General features: G+C 39.1%; 1 protein-coding gene across 1 annotated transcript in view; it reads right to left on the reverse strand.

The window, feature by feature from the left end:
• The window catches only part of CBFA2T2 (CBFA2/RUNX1 translocation partner 2), a 141,858-nt gene that overhangs the window by 103,851 nt on the left and 19,236 nt on the right, over window positions 1-18,771 (reverse strand). The gene's annotated exons all lie outside the window — the stretch shown is intronic.

Below are 18,771 nucleotides of genomic sequence, written 5' to 3' on the forward strand. Positions count from 1 at the left end.
TGAAAATGCAAACTAAATATGTACTAATGAAACATCAACTCTGTCAAATTAATAATTCTTTTACAAAAAAAATTTGGTTTTAAACTTTCAGATTATCACAGTTAAAACTGGGAACTTTCAGTGCTTTGACACCTGGTTACCGTAACACTACCTGTCTTTTACTTGGTAACACTGGAAACATCCCAATGCTGAACAAACAGAAAGAGTAGGGGGTGGGGTGGGGAGACCAGTATCTCACCTGACACTTCCTTTTCTGGGCCTCCATTTTTTTTCATCTAAAAAATGAATCTTTGTATGTTTTTCCCTCTTAGGATGCCCTACTCCTCTGATCAAATTCCAGAATTCTTCAGGTTCAGCTCCTGTTACCTTCTCAGGTTCTCAAGTCTCTTTCCAGGTTCTCTCTCTTCTCTGAACTCCAGTAATTACTTACCTCTATTATACATGGACAATTCATTTGGTCCCACATCACATACTGCCTTACGTGTTCCCTTTGCTAATTTAATGTTTACCTTAAGCACCCACAGTGCACCAGAAAAATCTTAAATTATACTTGTTTTCCAATAACTAATACCACATTGTATCCATAGAAATTATTTAATTAGGCAAGTTAAGAATTATAAAGACTTCTATTAGTTCCTACAAAGTCTGAAAGTATTGTTTTCTGTAAAAAAGCTATGCTAAAGACAGCTTATTTTTAGAAGACATAGATTAAAAACAAAACTCAAATGCATATATGTCTATGATCAGCTTTCAGCATAGGAAAATTGAGTGACTAATTAGAAATTTAAAAAAATAAGTCAAAGGGCACTTTGAGGGTCCAAAGAGTTCATACAACTCACCAAAATCTATAGAATATTAGGTAGCCAGGAATAAAATAAATCTTGACAGATTTTAAGATCACTTCTAGTAGACATACCAATGAGTAGATTATTGGTTTTGACTGACCACTGATTTAGTTACTCAATCAACAGATCATATTATATGCTCTGAAGAACAAGACAAGGTACTGAGCTTGACAGATGCTGTAAACCATAGGGGACCCTAGCCCACCTGCCTAACTAAACTCTCTCAAGGAGTCTGTTAATATGCATGTTCCCAGTCCCACATTAAATCCAATGAATCAGAATGGGGAAGAGCAGGTCAAGAATCCAAACTTTAATAAGTTCTCAAGACAATTCCTCTATACACTAAAATTTGAGAAAATCATGGCACTAAGATGCAAAAATAGTTAAGGCAAATCCCTGCCTTCAATATGACTATAAGATAATAGGGAATAAATATACATATAGCACCAGATATAATAATCTGAGATATAAAATAAAAATCACCAAAAATGACAAGAAAAGTCTGTTCCAACTAGCAAAAAGCAAGTAGTGCTTCATGGAGACGAAAGATGGGTCCTGAGTTCAGTTAAGTAGGGAGAAATGCATCTATATCCAAGGGGAGTGGAAAAAACTAAGGCTAGGGGAAAGCCGGGGGTTTCATGCAGTGAATATATCAAAATGGTTGGGCATAAGCCTACACTAGAATGTACAGGCCATACTGTCTACCAGTCAAATCACTGCTTGAGCAATGGGCAGGAGCAGAAACTCATCATCATCCTTCAGTTCAGTTCAGTCGCTCAGTCGTGTCCGACTCTGTGACACCATGAATCGCAGCACGCCAGGCCTCCCTGTCCATCACCAACTCCCGGAGTTCACTCATGGCCATCCAGCCATCTCATCCTCTGTCGCCCCCTTCTCCTCTTGCCCCCAATCCCTCCCAGCATCAGAGTCTTTTCCAATCAGTCAACTCTTCGCATGAGGTGGCCAAAGTACTGGAGTTTCAGCTGTAGCATCATTCCTTCCAAAGATCAGCCAGGACTGATCTCCTTTAGAATGGACTGGTTGGATCTCCTTGTAGTCCATGGGACGCTCAAGAGTCTTCCCCAACACCACAGTTCAAAAGCATCAATTCTTCTGCACTCAGCTTTCTTTACAGTCCAACTCTCACATCCATACATGACCACTGGAAAAACCATAGCCTTGACTAGATGGACCTTTGCTGGCAAAGTAATGTCTCTGATTTTCAATATGCTCTCTAGGTTGGTCATAACCCTCCTTTTAATTTCATGGCTGCAATCACCATCTGCTGTGATTTTGGAGCCCAGAAAAATAAAGTCTGACACTGTTTCCACTGTTTCCCCATCTATTTCCCATGAAGTGATGGGACCGGATGCCATGATCTTCATTTTCTGAATGTTGAACTTTAAGCCAACTTTTTCACTCTCCTCTTTCACTTTCATCAACAGGCTTTTTTTTTAGTTCCTCTTTACTTTCTGCCATTAACGGTGGTGTCATCTGCATATCTGAGGTTATTGATATTTCTCCCGGCAATCTTGATTCCAGCTTGTGCTTCTTCCAGCCCAGCATTTCTCATGATGTACTCTGCATATAAGTTAAATAAGCAGGGTGACAATATACAGCCTTGATGTACTTCTTTTCCTATTTGGAACCAGTCTGTTGTTCCATGTCCAGTTCTAACTGTTGCTTCCTGACCTGCATATAGGTTTCTCAAGAGGCAGGTCAGGTGGTCTGGGATTCCCATCTCTTTCAGAATTTTCCACAGTTTATTGTGATCCACACAGTCAAAGGCTTTGGCATAGTCAATAAAGCAGAAATAGATGTTTTTCTGGAACTCTCTTGCTTTTTCGATGATCCAGCGGATGTTGGCAATTCAGTCTCTGGTTCCTCTGCCTTTTCTAAAACCAGCTTGAACATGTGGAAGTTCACGGTTCAGGTATTGCTGAATTAACCATATAATCAACTAATCATTTTAGCACCTATGATACATCTGAGCAAGGCATTTTGAGGAATACAAAGATGCTCAAAAAGAGTCCCAGTCCTTAAGTTCAGGAAGAAGTCAACTTAACAGGGATGTAAAGACCAGAGGGAAATGAGTAACTAAAGCAAACTTAATTGACCCTGAAAAATGAGGAAGGATTCAGAGGACCTGAAAACCTATAGGGGTACCCTGAGATGGGAGAACAACATTAACAACAGTACAGAATACAACAATCAAGCAAGTCATCAATCAAATGATACTTAAGAACAAAACTCTTTAGCTGCAGATGGTATAGACAAGCCAATGAAATCTACAAAAATGCTATTATAGTAAGTGAATTTATTTATTAAAGTTGTAGGATGCAAGATCAATATACAAAAATCAATATACAAAAATTTGTGCATAGTAGCAATGAGCAATCAAAAGCGGAAATTTAAAAAATGGTCTCAAAAATTGTAAAATACTCAATAAATGACAAAGATGTGTAAGACCTATACTTTGAAATTTGAAAACATTGCTAAGAAAAATTAACAAAGACCTAAATAAAAGAACCTAAATACTATGTTCACAGATGAGAAGACTCAATATTGTTAAGATGTCAATTCTCCTCCCTCCCCACCCAAAAATTCAATGTAATCCCAAGCAAAATCGCAGCATGCTTTTTTTTGTGTGTGTGTGTGGAAACTGACATTGATCCTGAAATTTATTTGGAAATGCAAAGGACCTAGAACAGCCAAAACAATTTTGAAAAAGAAAAATACAGTTGGAGGACTAACACTACTTGATTTTAAATTATGGTAAATCAAATCCCATGGAAGAGGCATAAAGACAAGCATATCAGTAGAACAGAACAGAGGACTTCCTTGGTGGATCCAGTGGTTAAGAATTTGCCCACATGGCAGGGGGACATGGGTTCCATCCCTGGTCCAGGAAGATTCCACATGCTGCAGAGCAACTAAACCCCTGGACCACAACTACTGAACCAGCGCTCTAGAGCCTGAGAGCTGCAACTACGGAAGCCCACATGCCCTACTGCCTTGTGCTCTGCAACAAGAGAAGCCACCACAAGGAGAAGCCCCTGCACTCTGTAACTAGAAGAAGCCCATGCACAGCAACAAAGACTCAGGGCAGCCATAAATAAAGAGAGTCCAGAAATAGACCCACACATACATGGACAGCTGATCACTGGGAGCACGGAGTCTTAGCTACTGGACCACCAGGGAAGTCCCTGGACAACAATTTTTGACAGAAGAGTAAGGGCAATCCAGCACAGCAAGTTCAGCCTTTTCACAAAACTGCCACTGAAACTACACATTCACTGCAAAAAACTGACCTTTGATGTATACCTCACACCATATGAAAAATGAGCTAAAAAAGGATTAACAGACCCAGATGGAAAACCAAAACTACACAACTGCTAGGAGAAAGCATAAAAGAAAATCTTTGCAATCTTGAGTTAGGCAAATATTTCTTAAATATGACAACAAAAGTATTGCCCAGTCCATAAAAGAAAAAACTGACAAACTGCACTTCAAATAATTTCTAAGCTTCTACTCTTCCAAAAAAAAAAATCACTAAGGCTTCCCTGATGCCTCAGTGGTAAAGAATCTGTGTGCCAATGCACAGACTTGGGTTCAATCCCTGGGTCAGGAAGATCCACAGGAATTTGGGGAAGGGAATGGCAACCCACTCCAGTCATCTTCCCTGGGAAATCCCATGGACAGAGAAGCCTGGAGGGCTATAGTCTATGGGGTTGTAAAGAGTTGAACACTACTTAGCAACTAAATACCACTACCAAGAGAACAAAAAGACAAGCTACGGACTGGGAGAAAGTATCTGCAAACCATATATCTGATAAAGGACTTTCACCCAGCATAAATAACTCAAAACTCAATAAGAAAATAAACAACTCAATTTGTTAAAATGGGTAAAAGATTTAAATAGACGTTTCACCATGGAAAAAATATGGATGGTAAATGTACATGAAAAAATTTTGAAAAAACAGTTTGGGCCATTTCTTGAATAGTTAGACAACTATCACACGATCCAGCCATGCCATTCCTATGTATTTACAAAGGTAGCCTTACTTACTTACAATAGCCAAAAACTGGGAACAATTCAAGCATCTATTAAGAGGTGAATAAACAAACAAATGATATATCCATACAAGTGAATACTAAAACAATAAAAAGAAATAAACTACGGATACATAAAACAATATATTAAGATAGTTATGCTGAATGAATGAAGCCAGACAAGGAAGAAAGAAAGGAAAAGGAGGGAGAGAGAGAAGATACGCAGTATTATTTCATTTATATAAAGTATAAATATATGTAAAATTTTAGAAAATGCAAACTAATCTATAAGCAGATTTGCCTAGAGGAGGAGCTACTGTTCAACAAAGAGGCACAAGAAAAGTTTTGACAGTGACTGATATGTTCACTATCTTGATTGTGGTGATGGTTTCACACGTGTAACTATAAGAAAACTCAAACAGTACACTTTAAACATGTTTGGTGACTGTATGTTCATTATACCTCCACTTCTTAAAAAGTAAAAGAACAAAACAAGGTATATGTAAGAAAAAAAGTCCACGGGGTCGCAAAGAGTCGGACACAACTGAGCGACTGAACTGAACTGAAGGAAAAAAGCAATAAAAAGTTTTAAAAAGAGTCAGGAAGAAGCACTGTTTGTTCAGGAGGGAGTGAGTAGATCCCTGAGGATTCCATGCAGTTAGAAACAGCTGGATATGAGAAGACAGTGAAACAAGCCAAACATCTTCTGCAAGCAGAGAGTAACATGGATATGAAACACAAAGAGGAGTCATTCCTTGAGAAACAACAGAGGACAGAGCACAAGGCAGAAGGTGCTGGGCTAGCTCCATACCTCATTCATCTATAACACGCTGTTTACGGTGCACTCCCCTTGGCCTGTCAGCTTTCCAAAATGCAAAAGTCAGACTGCTCTCCTGGCTTATTTCACTGATAAATACAACTGAAACAAGAGATCCCGACAAAGCCCACATCCTCTCACAAGTCCTGTCCAGACAATCAACTTGGCTCAGCTTGCTTGAATGGTATTTCTCAAAAGAATCTAACATACCTTAAATAATTTATCTTAATATGCATTCAAGAAGACAGACAGTTTATCAAAAAAATATCTGAAACTGACTTATATTTCTAAATTGCTTAAAGCAGGAGGAAAAGCTCATCTAAAATATATCTTGTGTTAGAAATAAAACAAAAATGTCATGTTCTGAACAGTCCAGTGAAAAGAACTAATAGACTGCTTACACTGCTATCTGGGATCAGGAATCCAGTCCATACTCCCATGCCTCAACCTTCTACAGTAAATTCAAAATGCCACTTTCTCAATAAAGCCTTTCTAAGCCCTCTCCACAGTGTCCTCCCTTGACAGAATTAATCACACTATTCTGCCCTCATAACTATACTTAAACAGCAGTACTTAGTTCCTTGAGCTATTAGAGATTAAGTACTGCCCTACTCCTCAGTGTTCTATACAGAGTAGGTGCTAAAACAGAGAAAAGAGGAGTTTGATGGCTTAAGGCTAAAGGTGACAAGACCTAAAGAGGCCTGAAAACCAAACCCAAGACTCAGCAGAGTTCTTTCTGGTTTCCGCTCATTAAGTGTGGTAATTGCAGCTTACTGGGGCTGAGGGGTAAGGTACATGGAGGTTCATTACACTATTCTATCTACTCTATGTATGTTCAAAATTCTGCACAATACATTGTTAAAAAATAATAATAAAGAGTAGGTGAAGATAGGATCAAATCCTTTTTGCTCTTACTTTCGTACCTTTGAACTTTCTTTTTTCCTTTAAATATGATCTTTGCCAGCCTCCTTCCTCTGTTGTCAACAGGTCCACTGGGTCATTAGCCATTTAACAAATGTTGGTTTGGAAGATAAAAGACAGACCCTTTGCACAGGCAGTGGAATTCCAAATGCTAGACTCTTGGCTCCACAATGTCTGATTCAGAAGAACTGCTGGGAGCTATTAGTTTAGCCTGCCCACCCAGGCATATGAAGACTCCTAGAGTTCCTCTTACACCACTCCCATATGCCTCTCATTTATGCCTACACAGCTTGTGTGCTTTCACTTAGCACAGGAACAGATCAGATCCAGTGTGACCACAGAAATTATTAGAAAGGTCCAAGGATGAGGAATCCAGAATGAAGCAGTTCAAATGTGGAACTGCAACAGACTGAAATTTTTTCCTAGTGGGGCAATAATCCAACGAAAATGCATTTTCGAAATCCCCAGACACAAGATCAGGAGGCTATACAATAACAATATGTCTAGGTAGTATATGAGATACATGTTGGCCTAAATTAGAGCTTCTGTCATTCTGTACAGAAAGCACATATCTTGTGCTTTCCTACCTCTGAGCCTTTGCTAACATTCTCCCTTAATATGACTGCTTTCTTCTTTCTTGATACAAAGATAGTGGCAGTAATCTTATGCCTAGTTTTTTTCTTTTACTTTTTTTTAACTCGCAACGAGAACAAAGTAAACAGGGGAGATGGGAAGATGTCCTACAGTAATAAAACTAGAGTTTCCAGAGGAATGGAAGATTACTAAAAAGAGCATGAATATGAGAGAAATGTTATAATCTGAAAATAACTAGGCCATGGGCAGTGCAAGTTAGCGGTGGAGGGGGCAGGGGTGGGGGTGGGGAGAAAGATTAAAACATTTCCTCACACCAGTCAACTGGTGGCACCATGAGCCTAGATATGGATAATACCTTGGTATTGAATACGGGCTAATTAAGTTTGGTTCTTGAGCAAATTCCTCAAGAGTGGACATGTTCAGGAAGACTGAACTTAGTTATATACAAAATACTGGCAAAAAGGTGTAAGAACCACTTAAGAAGCAACTTATAAGTCATAAAGTCTTAATTCTACACACAAGTATTGGGGGCAAAAATAAAACTTAATACTTGCATCAAAGGTTGATAAAGGCCTCATCTGGGAATCCTCTGATTCAAAGCAGAAGGAAAAGCAGCCAACTGAACAAATCAAGCCAATCCAAAAGCCTGGATTCCACTCATGATCTGCTCTTTGAAAGCTATCCTTCAAGATCTGATTCAGATGACATCTTCCACATGCAACTTTTACTGATTATCTCTTTTATTCCATTCATGTGTCCTCATCTGAACCGCACTTATTTACTTAAGTGTACAGGCCATACACCTCTCACAAGGCATCAAGTTTCTTAAGACCTGAAAAGCTTGTCTTCTGAAGAACTCCTAGCTCTCTGCTTTTCATGAAAACTATGCTACATATATTTTGTTTGCTTTTTAAAATCTGGACAACTCACAAATATCCCAAACTCAGAAATAAAATTTAAATAACCAGTAAACACACAATTATAAAACACACAAAGTAAATGATCTATAATAACTGTAGGTAGGAGATAAAGGAGAATAATTTCAAAAGGCTCCTGGATTTAGCAAACTTTACCAAATATACATACAAAGAGGTAGTGGCTCAACAAGGTCCCATAAGTCTTGTAATAATAACACAGCTGAAGACCTGAACAAGAAAGCAGCTTACTACCAACTGATCTTACAAAATTAGGAAACGCTGGGGTGATTACACACTCAGATATGGCAAGTGTGGAAATCTGCCTTATTCAAGTGTGGAGTTGTGTACCATTCAAATACACATCTGTACTCCCTTGAGTATGTGGCTCTGTGGCCCAACTCTGACCCTAAATATTGCAATGCAAGCTAGAAAAGCAAAATGGAGAACTTTCTAAGTCTTCCAACCACAAAGAAGCAGACTGGGCTAAATTCCTCTCAAAACCATACTGAAAACACAGTCCTCTTTCACATGGAAATACGGCTTTAAGAGGTATACTTCCTATATTACAATCAATTAGAAATTTTTAATCAATAATCTATCAATATCTTGCAAAAAGCTAATTTATAACTCTGAATTTGGGTTGTTGACAATTTAAAATTTTCAGTTTTGACATAAATTTATTCATCAAACAGATGTTTTGATTTCATTAAAAAGTTATCTTTAGGAGTCCCACGTGGCCCAGTGGTTACGATTGGCACTGTCACTGCCATGACCTGGGTCTGATCCCTCGTTGGGGAACTGAGATCCTGCAAGATGTGTCGGCATAACCAAATATATATATATATATTTTGTGTGTGTGTTAGTCACTCAGTCCTGTCCAACTCTTTATGACCCCATGAACTGTAGCCTGCCAGGCTTCTCTGTCCATGGAATTCTCCAAGCAAGAATCCTGGATATTCCCCCTCCTCCAAAAAAGCTATCTTTGGGGCAAAGACTAGAAATTTCTTCAAAGAAGATGTATGAATAAACACATGAAAGGATGCTCAACACTGTTAGCCATTAGGGAAATGCAAGTTAAAATGACAATGTGACACCACTTCCAACCCATTAGATGCCTATAATAAAGAAAAAGACAGATAATAACAAGCATTGGGGAGGATGTGGAGAAACTGGAATCCAAATATACTGCTAAAGGGAATGTAAAATAGTTGGCTACTCTTCCAAAGGGACCTGGCAGTTCCTCAAAAAGTTAAACACAGAATTACCATATAACCCAGTAATTTCACTCCTAGGTATATACCCAAAAGAACAGAGAATGTGTGTCCATATAAAAACTCATATACAAATGTTTATAACAACTCAATTCTTATTAGCCAGAAAGTTGAAACAAGCCAAATTCCATCAACTGATAAAGATTTAAGTAAAAATGAGACACAGCATATACTCATTTTCACAGTAGTTGTGTTCTGTAAAGCTACTGCAAACATTGAATTACCAAATACCAAACCACTGCTCCCAGGGGAAATAAACACAGGGTTAGGTTCCTTCGAGTCTCTGGTCAAAACACTTCCATCAATGGATCAATATATAGCCTTGTTTTATGTGTTTCTGTTTAAAGCCATCTGATTTAATATATTGTTGATTCACTAACACTGAATTCATTCCCAACAGCAATATAACTCATGCCTGAACAAAGCTTATTTAACATACATATATTTCCCTTAAGGCATATCACAGTCTTCCTTAGGAACACCAGACAGCACTTGGGGGCCATTTTAAACAGAAAAATTACCAACAGCAGAAAAATGTGAAAAATGTGGCACTAAATAGACCACAAAAAGAACTTGTTTGGGTAAAAAAAAACAAAAAAAAAAACAACTTGTTTGCAGTATGAGAACTAAAGCAAGAAAGAAGGCAGAGTGTTATCATGCATGTTCAAGTTCAACTGGGAATGTGAGTGCTGGTCAACTCAAAATTTTTCACTGTTCATGTCCCAAAATGACCACCTCATATTGATTTTTGGATACAAACATTTTATCAGGTATACAGTTTCACACATACAGAATCTGTGATTGATGAGGACTGACTGCGTATCATACAATTAATATTATTCAGTCATAAAAAGGAATGAAGTGCTAACATGCACTACAACATGGAAAAACAAAAAACATCATGCTAAGTGAAAGCAGTCAGTCACAAAAAACTGACAGTCACAAAATACTGTAGTTTTCCCCATCCTAAATATTGACAAGTAATTCAGAAAAGAGTTATAATACAAGCCAAAGAATGTTTCTAACACTTTATATGCAATGTTCACACAGGCAAATCCAGTGACAGAAAATAGATTAAGGGATGGGAAAGGGGGAAAATGCAGAGTGATTGTTAATGGGTATGGAGTTTCTTCTGGGGATTATGAAAATGTCCCGGTATTCAATGGCAACAGCTGCACAACCTTGTATACATACTAAAATTCATTACACTGTACACTTTAAAAGAGTATAGTATGTGAATTACATCTATTATAAAGCTGTTAATGAAAAAACACTATTCCCTGTATTATTTTCTGACTTATGCATAGCAATATGCTTATGACCTGCTTCTCAAATTAATACCAAAAGAAAAATTGTGCCTTATCATACAATTACTTGGGTATAACTTAACCAGTTCACTTCTAGCAAAGCAAGCCTAAAACTGGCCCTTCTCTAAGCACACACTTCTTTCCTATTAAGATAGAGCCTTGGGGTATTTTTGTTTGTTCTCTTTTTTGGCCATTGCCTATGGATGAGAGGGAAAAAACCTAAAAATGAGTTTGCAACAAAAGTGTTTTATTTGAAAATGAGAACATTTGCATGTTTGTAGCACATCCATCTAAAACAAGTTCCAGAAGAAACAACAACAAAGGGAGAGAAATGTTACCGATTACTCAAGAACTCAGTCTGAAAACCCCTTAGATATTCCAAAGCCAATCCATGTAGATGGTTAACATAAGCAACAGAGTAACTCACTTCTCTGTTCAAACCCTGATTCTGAATTCCAGGAAGTCACAGTATTATGAAAAGGAGAAAAGAAGGAACATTTTTAAAAAGTCATCTAAAAGTCACCTTGTCTACCTAGACTCCACTATGGGTTTTCCTGTGGTCATGTATGGATGTGAGAGTTGGACTGTGAAGAAGGCTGAGCACCGAAGAATTGATGCTTTTGAACTGTGGTGTTGGAGAAGACTCTTGAGAGTCCCTTGGACTGCAAGGAGATCCAAACAGTCCATTCTAAAGGAGATCAGTCCTGGCTGTTCTTTGGAAGGAATGATGCTAAAGCTGAAACTCCAGTACTTTGGCCACCTCATGCGAAGAGCTGACTCATTGGAAAAGACTCTGATGCTGGGAGGGATTGGGGGCAGGAAGAGAAGGGGGCGACAGAGGATGAGATGGCTGGATGGCATCACTGACTCGATGGACGTGAGTCTGAGTGAACTCCAGGAGTTGGTGATGGACAGGGAGGCCTGGCGTGCTGCGATTTATGGGGTCGCAAAGAGTCGGACACGACTGAGCGACTGAACTGAACTGAACTAACCCAGTACATCTCAAATATTTAAGTACATACGAATTACTTGGGGAAATCTTATTAAGTGCAAATTCACTAGATGTGTGACACAGCCTGAGATTCTACATTTTTAAAAAGCTCCCAGGTGACAATGATGCTGCTAGCCTCAGCACAGACAACGTGTATTTACTTTTCTCATGGCTAAGGTAAAGTTGATGTTGCCTGACCATCTTGTCTGAAGTGAAGAGGCATACAGCCAGCCAGCTTCTGCAAAAGGCCTATCAATCCACCATGCATGCTCTTCATCAATCGGAGTTTCTTTTTCTTAATCACATTTAGGGATCTTCTTTGAATCTCTCAAATGCTGTTCACATAGATCTCTTAAACTGAGGTACATAAATATTAAGTTAAACCTTAGGTAGGAAGGAGCAAAGTCCTGGCTCCCTTCATGCAACCCAGTGGGATGATTCTTTCCGAAACAACACCAATATAAGCTCATTTTTAGACTGCAGTCTCAGATGAACTGAAATTATGTACATAACTAGTTGCTCCCTATATTCAGTTGGCTCATTCACTTTGCTATCTCTTTGTAAAATACCACTGGATTTGATCCACTTTTTCAGAATTACAAGTTACTTTGAATTTTAATCCAGTTCTCTAAGGAATCAGGCTCTGGTACTGAGGAATTATTTTCTCTTAGTCATAGTTTTGTTACATGTGAAACAGAAATAATTCCTTGTAAGTCTATTCTAAGAATCTATGACTCTAGAGCTTTTTATTTCCCTTCCAATATTTAGTGTTTGAGATCTATGACATTTTGCTTTATTTTGCTTACTTCCCAGTTCTCCAGAGAAAGGAGCCTGCATAAACTATATATAGACATTACTATATTTAACTATCCTTACAAGGAACTCTCAGAGAAGTTAATATGATAAACTGGAAATACTCTCATGTAAGTAAAAACAAAAATAAAAAGTAAAAAAATAAAACCTTAAATTATCCTTCTCAGTGCCAATCCCCAAAATATACAAGCAGCCAAATGTACACTTTTTTGTTCACTTGGGTTGTTGCTGTTTTCCTGACCAAAGGCAACATCTGTGCACAGGTAAAAGCTGTGCTTAAGTGTAGGTGACTGGAGAGAGCTATAGCTGAGGAAAAGCAGTCAATTACCTCGTCTCATAAGTCTCACCAGCTGTGTTTTCCTGATGACACAGACTCTGTCCACCTGCTCCCACAGACGGCACAGCTGCACTTAGAGTGAAACACCTGGTTCTGCACACCCATTACATGCAGCGTGCTAGGACCCTAGTCACCAATCAGGCAAGCCCAGGGCAGCATTTTCATCTTATTGCCAAAAGTAAAGACCAACGTCATCTTAACTATAAGATGTTAAAATATATTTTTCATATCCAAAACACAAATACAACAATGTCAAAGAAGTTAGAGTAATAATGCTAAAGAATTGTTATAAAGTGTGAAATCCTAGATTACAAATTTGGTTATCATTAACCACTTCACAAACTACTTAATTCAGAGCATTTAAAGGAAGATAATCCTAGTAAAATGAGCTCATTATCTCCCAGCAGTCAGTGCATTATATTAAGAATGGCAGTATCAATACTAGTAAATGTACTCAATTAAGAAATAACGCCAAATAAACATGTGAAAAATGAGAGTTTCTTCCTGATTTTACACTTAAGAAACTTTACAATTGAGATTTTTTTATTCTCCCCGTGGGACTTTAAATTAGGTGTGGATGTGCTCAGCCAGTCAGTCATGTCCAGCTCTGTGATCCCACGGACTGTAACCGGACTGTCCATGGGGTTGCAAAGAGTCGGACACAGCTGAGCAACTTTCACTTTAACTCTACTTCAATGTCCTATATCAAAATAATTTTTCCTCCCCCTAATGCTTTCTCCATTTAGATTTGGATGGTCTTTATCAGGTTTAGATACTCTAAATCAGTATTTCTGAAAGTAGTCTTTAGACCACCTAAAAGAACTTAGGAAGTTTGATGAAAAAACGCAGATTCTTGACCTGATCCTAAATTCTGGAATTTAAATTTCTGGAAGGTGAAGTCCCAGAAGCTGTATTTAACAAGCTTCCCAGATGCCTGGGATGCACACGAAAGCGTACGTGGCACGTAGTTATTTTTTCCTCCTTAATCATTATTTTAGTAAGCCTATATTTACTAGTTATTTGAAATGTTAATTTTGGGGCAGATACCATGATTCATTGGAAGGGCTGATGCTGAAGCTGAAACTCCAATACTTTGACCACCTGAAGCGAAGAACTGACTCATCCGAAAAGACCCTGATACTAGGAAAGATGGAAGGCAGGAGAAGGGGACAAGAGAGGATGAGATGGTTGGATGGCATCACTGACTCAATGGACATGAGTCTGAGTAAACTCCAGGAGTTGGTGATGGACAGGGAGGCCTGGCGTGCTGCAGTCCATGGGCTCGCAAAGAGTCAGACACAACTGAGAGACTGAGTTGAACTGAAGTGAACCGTGACAAGCATCATATCCACCTTTTGCCTTTAGTCCTTCCCTTTGAAGTTCGATATATATCCTCTTTTACAAACTAGGAAATTGACTCAGATCTCATGTGTGAGTGCTAAGTTGTTTTGTTAGGGGAAGTATGGTGACTGAAACCGCCCACCCTGGCCAGGCACTATAGTAACCATCTGCATGAGTTGTTTTACGACAGGAGGTCCTGGTAAGGAACAGGGAACTAATAAGCCTCCATCAACCAGAAGAGTTTGGGAAAGGTCAAAAAGAGACACCACCTGTCCAACCACCTCCCAGAATCCTTCTCTGGCATCTACCTTGGCTGAACAAGGCGTGCACCACCAGGAAGGACTCTGAGTCAGAATGATTGCCTAAGGACAACCCAGAAACTAATCCCATCACCATAAAACCAAGACTGCAAGCCATGTGACAGAGCAGTTCTCCTGGGTTCCCTTACCCTCCTGCTCTCCACCCGGGCACCCTTTCCCAATAAAATCTCTTGCTTTGTCAGCACACGCGTCTTCTCGGACAATTCATTTCTGAGTGTTAGACAAGAGCCCAGTTTCAGGCCCTGGAAGGGGTCCCCTTTCCTACAACAGTTTCAGTCGTGTCCAATTCTTTGCAGCCCTATGGACTGTAGCCTGCCAGGCTCCTCTATCCATGGGATTCTCCAGGCAGGAATACTGGAGTGGGTTGCTATGCCCTCCCTCCAGGGGATCTTCCCAACCCAGGGATCAAACCCCCGTCTCTTATGTCTCCTGCACTGGCAGTTGGGTTCTTTATCATTAGCTCCACCTGGGAAGCCTTAAAGGTGGCAGTAGGATAAATCGGGAGTCTGGGGTCAGCAGATACAAACTACTATACATAAAACAGACAAACAACAAGATCCTACTGTCAGCAGAGAAGGCTACATTCATTATCTCGTAAAAAACTATAATGAAAAAGAATATATGTATAGCTGAATCACTTTACATAAGAAACTAACACAACATTGTAAATCAACTGTATTTGTTAAAAAACAATAAATAAATAAAAAGCAAAATGCATGATCTGTCACATGTATTAGTTTACATTGGTGAAAATAATCACCAAAATACCTTTATGGCATTAATGAGCTAAAAATGGCAAGATTCCTGTGACTGGCCTGGAGAGTTTGATCCACCTGAAGCTTTCCTTCTCTACGTCATCAATAGCAGAAAGGACCTATTTTCACTTCTGGCACTGTTCTATTTTAGTTACAAGTTCATTAATTCCTTTTTCTACTACCAGACACATGGAGAGACATCATCTCCTACAACTACAGGTAACAGGCGCATCTGCAAGAGCCAGCTGCTCCGAAGTGGACCAGCCTGCACTTTCTGAGAAAGGGAAAAGGATTTGAACGGTTCTTGGCAACCTCAAGAAGCAATTGGTCATATATTTGCCTTTTTCACAGAGCATTTGGAAAGTTCTCTGAGATGAAAGGTATGATCACTTTGAAGACATCTCACTACTAACACTGAACAAATCAATACTGAAAGCTGCAGTCATTCATAAAAATATGTTCCAAGGTACTTAAGATAGCAGAAGAGATAAATGTCTTTGCTCTTGTTTAAAGCAAAGGTCTGACAGAATGGTTTTGTGGACTGCTCATCTGACTGGAAATTAGAAAGACTCCACAAAATATTATGATTCCATTTATAAAATAAATTATACATTCATATGTTTTACAGATGTCTGTAAAGGTATTCCAAAAAGTCTGGAAATACAAACTTTCAGTGATGAGGTGAAATGGTATTTTTACTTTTGACTACAATTTGCTATAAATTTTTTATGAGACTGTCAAGTTACTTTTGTAAACTATCTTTCAAAAATTATATAATTATAATAAATTAAAATTTATTATAATAAATTATAGTTTATTATAATAAATTATCACAGATTCAGCATAGCAGAGAAATGGAACATGGTAGCTAACAGAGTTAGTCTATATAATTCTGAGGAGTTCAGGTCCTGTCTCTACTACCTAAACAGAGAGACATGCCCTGAGTGTCAGTTCATTATCCATGCAGCCTCTGTTTTCTCAACTATAAAGTGGGATATGGCAACAGTACAAATCAGCCTGTTGTGAGCATTGAATAAAATAATCTATATGAAATCCTCATGTAAACCACTATTTTTCAATGTAGGTACAAATTACAAATATGTGATAAAACATAAAGCTTTATGTTTATGGTTAAAGCTTTCTTCCTTCAAATAATTCACAATATACTTAATAATCATACAGATCTTCTAAGGTCACTATGATCATTTTACATGGAATAACCGACAATATAAACTATGGTAGAGTAGATTAAATCTACAATGAGTCCGTGCTCAAATGTGTCCAATTCTTTGTGATCCTACGAATTGTAGCCCGTCAGGCTCCTCTGTCCATGGAATTTTCCAGGCAAGAAAACTGGAATGGGTTGCCATTTCCTCCTCCAGATGATCTTCCAGACCTAGGGATCAAACCCATATCTCTTGCATCTCCTGCAATGGCAGGTGGATTCTTTCCCACTGACGCCACCTGGGAATTGCCAATTAAATATATACAAAGTCTAATAAATTTCGGCCACAGATTTTGCAAAGAACAACCCAGGAACTTTCTCAATAAATTCCTAATATATTACTTCATTGTCAAATAGCTCTCACAAAAACACCAGAAAAGTCTGCATAATCTAAATTCCAAATAATTTGTTTTACAAACATTCATATGATAAAGAGAATTCATCTGTTCACTGCAAAGGTCTTGTTAGGTCCAGTCTCTATTTTCATTCACCATTTTTTTAAACTGAGCTGTGTGGCTTGCAGGATCTTAGTTCTTCAACCAGGGAATGAACCTGCCCGGGCAGTAAAAGCACAGAGTCCTATCCACTAGACTGCCAGGGAATTCCCCATCATCTTATTCACATAGCCTGCTGTCTACTCAACATCTCCAGTTGGATATTTAACAGATACCTCATATACAAAATGCTGCTGCTGCTGCTCAGTCGCTTCAGTTGTGTCCGACTCTGTGCGACCCCATAGACGGCAGCCCACCAGGCTCCCCCGTCCCTGGGATTCTCCAGGCAAGAACACTGGAGTGGGTTGCCATTTCCTTCTCCAATGCATGAAAGTGAAAAGTGAAAGTGAAGTCACTCAGTCGTATCCAAATCTTCGAGATCCCATGGACTGCAGCCTTCCAGGCTCCTCCGTCCGTGGGATTTTCCAGGCAAGAGTAGTGGAGTGGGGTGCCGTTGCCTTCTCCATATACAAAATGTCCCATTTCAAATTCTTGGTTCCCCATCCCAGCCTAAACTTACCTGGGGCTTCAACCATCTCCCCAGTCTTTCTCAACACTCGTTTTTCTCAAATCAGTAAAGATGCAGTTTAAGTCAATAATCTTGGAGTCATCCTTGACACACAATCACCCACTGAGGCAAATTCTAGCCAAGCCACTGGGGCAAATTCTATCAGCTGCACCTTCAAAATATCCTGAATTCAACGATTTCTCCTTACCTCCCCCATTAATAAATATTCTGATCCAAATCAACTTCTCTCTCTTGGCCCATAGCAATAATTTTTCTTGTTCTTATATTTACAATAGTTTGAATTTACATTCCTGCTTCCACCATTGCCATTAGTATTTTCTCCAAGAGCAGAGTGAACTCTTTAAAAGATAGATAAAGGAGATCAAGTCTCCCCCTACTCAAAACCCTCCAACAGTCTCCTACCTCATTTAGAAAATCCAAAATCCTTCCCTGACTCTTCAGACCCCACACGCTCTGATTCCGCTTTACCTTCTGACATTCTACCTCTATGGCCCCTACAGTGTTTCCAGTTTGTTGGGCAAACCAGCCTCCTTGCTGCTTCATGAACTTATCGAGCATACCCCTCCTCAGAGCTTTAGACACTTGCTTCCCTTTGCTGACTGCTCCTCTTCCAGATATCCACATAGCTAGCCTATTTTCACTTTCATATTGGAGGAGGAAATGGCAACCCGCTCCAGTGTTCTTGCCTGGAGAATCCCAGGGACGGGGGAGCCTGGTGGGTTGCCAGAGAGTTGGACACGACTGAAGTGACTTAGCAGCAGCAGCAGCAGCCTATTTTCTCCAGGTCTTTGCTCAAATAGCATTTGATCACAGAAGTCTTTCCTAACCATTGCATCTAACTGCACTCCCCACCACCCTCTTCTCTCTAGCTAACACACTTAGTTAATACTTAGTTAATCACCACCTGAATATATTAATCAATTAATCAGCAATCAGCGCAAAGAATAAGAGGAAAACAATAGAATGGGAAAGACTAGAGATCTCTTCAAGAAAATGAGAGATACCAATGGAACATTTCACGCAAAGATGGGCTCAATAAAGGACAGAAATGGTACGGCCCTAACAGAAGCAGAAGATATTAAGAAGAGGTGGCAAGAATACACAGAAGAACTATACAAAAAAGATCTTCACGACCTAGATAATCACAGTGGTGTGATCACTCACCTAGAACCAGAATTCCTAGAACGTGAAGCTTCCAGGGAAGCCCCTAAGTGTTAAGAAAATCAACCTAAAGATCCTTT

The sequence above is a fragment of the Bos indicus x Bos taurus genome, chromosome 13, assembly GCF_003369695.1.
Source record: "Bos indicus x Bos taurus breed Angus x Brahman F1 hybrid chromosome 13, Bos_hybrid_MaternalHap_v2.0, whole genome shotgun sequence".
In the NCBI taxonomy this organism is placed as follows: Eukaryota; Metazoa; Chordata; class Mammalia; order Artiodactyla; family Bovidae; genus Bos; species Bos indicus x Bos taurus.